Consider the following 2,059-nt stretch of genomic DNA (forward strand, 5'->3'; position numbering starts at 1 on the left):
CCAAGAGGTGATCATGGGATACCAGATCGAAGGCTTTTTTGAAGTCAAAATATATGACATCAATCTCTTCTCCCTTGTCCAGGTGATAGGTCACCTGGTCATAAAAGGAAATGAGATTGGTCAAGCAAGACCTACCCGCAACAAACCCGTGCTGGCTATCCCTCAGGATGTTGGTGTTGACCAGTCCATTAAGGACGGCCTCTTTAATAAACTTTTCTAAGATCTTCCCCAGGATAGAAGTCAGGCTGATGGGCCTATAGTTTGCCGGATCCACTTTCCTCCCTTTCTTGAAGATAGGCACCACATTGGCCTTCTTCCAGTCTTCGGGCATCCAGCCTTTCAAGGTGTTCCTTCATGAGGTCAGTATTAATGGAGGGCAGGGGATCTCCCTCACCAGGACCTCCCTGTCCCGTAGCAGGTCCATTATTGCTCAGATCTGGAAGGGAGTTGAGAAGAGCATCAAAATTAGTGTCATAGTGTCCTATATAGGTTAGCAGGAGCAAAACATGTGGCTTGTACTTCATCTTCTGCAAATGCCCCATTGCAATCTGCTGTGCAGCATGTGTAAATGAAGTTGCCCAGTAGCAGCTGTTTTTAAATGCCGCTTTTATGACCAAAGTGAGAAAAAAGGAGGGAAGGTGAAGGTACCAACACCAGCAGGCCTTTGCACAGTGGGGCAATAAATCTTAGGCAAATGCCACCAAAGGACTGACTTTGTTTTGAACCAAGGCACTTGCTTCATCACAATTGAATTTGCATATGTACGTGCAATGTCTTTTTGACCCAAGCATGCCAACACTTGGTATCGAAAGTATGTCTGCTCTTGGAAGACTCCAAAAAACTTTATAGACTCCTCATTTTATCCAAGAGAAAAATAAGGCAGAGAATTGAAGTGCCTGGCCTGATGTAAGGTAAGTGGCAGAGTCGGAAGCAGAACCCAGGGGTCCCAAATCCCAGAAGCCACTGGCTGCCAAGTACAATGTTTCCTTATTCCACTGGCCTGGGCACTTACTGCTTAGTTGCTTGGTTTGCTGAGTTCATCAGCAATGGGATATGCCTTGGACTTCCCTGTTATTCATTACCAGCAGCCTCAATTAACACCCCACAGCCCATACTTCGGTTTCCACTGTGGAGCTTCTTCTAACTAGTCCTTGTGGTAATGGGTATATAAGTTAATTAAAAGCAGAAAGGAAGACTCTGAGTGCAGAGATATCACATACTTACTATGTCGTAAATTGACTTGACTCTGTAGTAAACCTGGGGCAGATTCATAAGGCACTGCCTCACTACAGAGTAAGTCAGGCTGTCATTTCCTTGGTAAAGGTAGCCCATGGAAAAACTGTGACACCCTTATCTCTAAGTGAAAAGTGCTGGGTGTTGATGCCTCAGAGGAGCCATTTGCTCGATGCAAACCTTTCCCACCCTTCCTATAGGGTGAAGTGATATAACAGCATTGCTGGAGGTGGGTTGGTTGTGTCTGGAGGCAGCTATCTTGGGTAGGTTGTGTACTGCAGAGCAAAAACCAGGGCAAACGACTTGATAGGTATTGTGTTGTGCATTCCCACTCTCAGAGGCTGACCCCACTCACCAGTGAAGTCAGTGGGAGTCTATCGCCACCATTGTAAAGTCAATGGAGCTACGCCCATTTAGACAGCTGAGGCCAGCTTTGTGGGACTACAGCCGAGGTTGAGAGTTTGGCATTGGGTAGGATCTTGGCCAGTGCCTGGTGTGAAGCAATATGCCCACCTTTGCTTGCAGACATTTGTCTGAATAGGGTGCCAAATGCCATCTACATCTACACGTTACCTAACCCCAGTGCTCTTTCCTGCCTGGAGCAGGGGGTCAGATCCAATGATCTACCACGTCCCTTCCGACTCTAGAAATCTATGAAATCTATGAAATTCAGCTGCCTGTGATTTTCTTTACACTGGGTGTGTCTACACCTGTTTTTACATGCGCCTAAACTTAAAGTGCATTTGCCTAATGCACATGAAGGTGATTTAGGTGTGCATCTACATGGCTAAGGTGCATTAACATGGCGGGCGGATCGACTGGGGAC

Source organism: Gavialis gangeticus, unplaced genomic scaffold, assembly GCF_001723915.1.
Source record: "Gavialis gangeticus isolate Ggan-Ray unplaced genomic scaffold, GavGan_comp1, whole genome shotgun sequence".
Lineage (NCBI taxonomy): Eukaryota > Metazoa > Chordata > Crocodylia > Gavialidae > Gavialis > Gavialis gangeticus.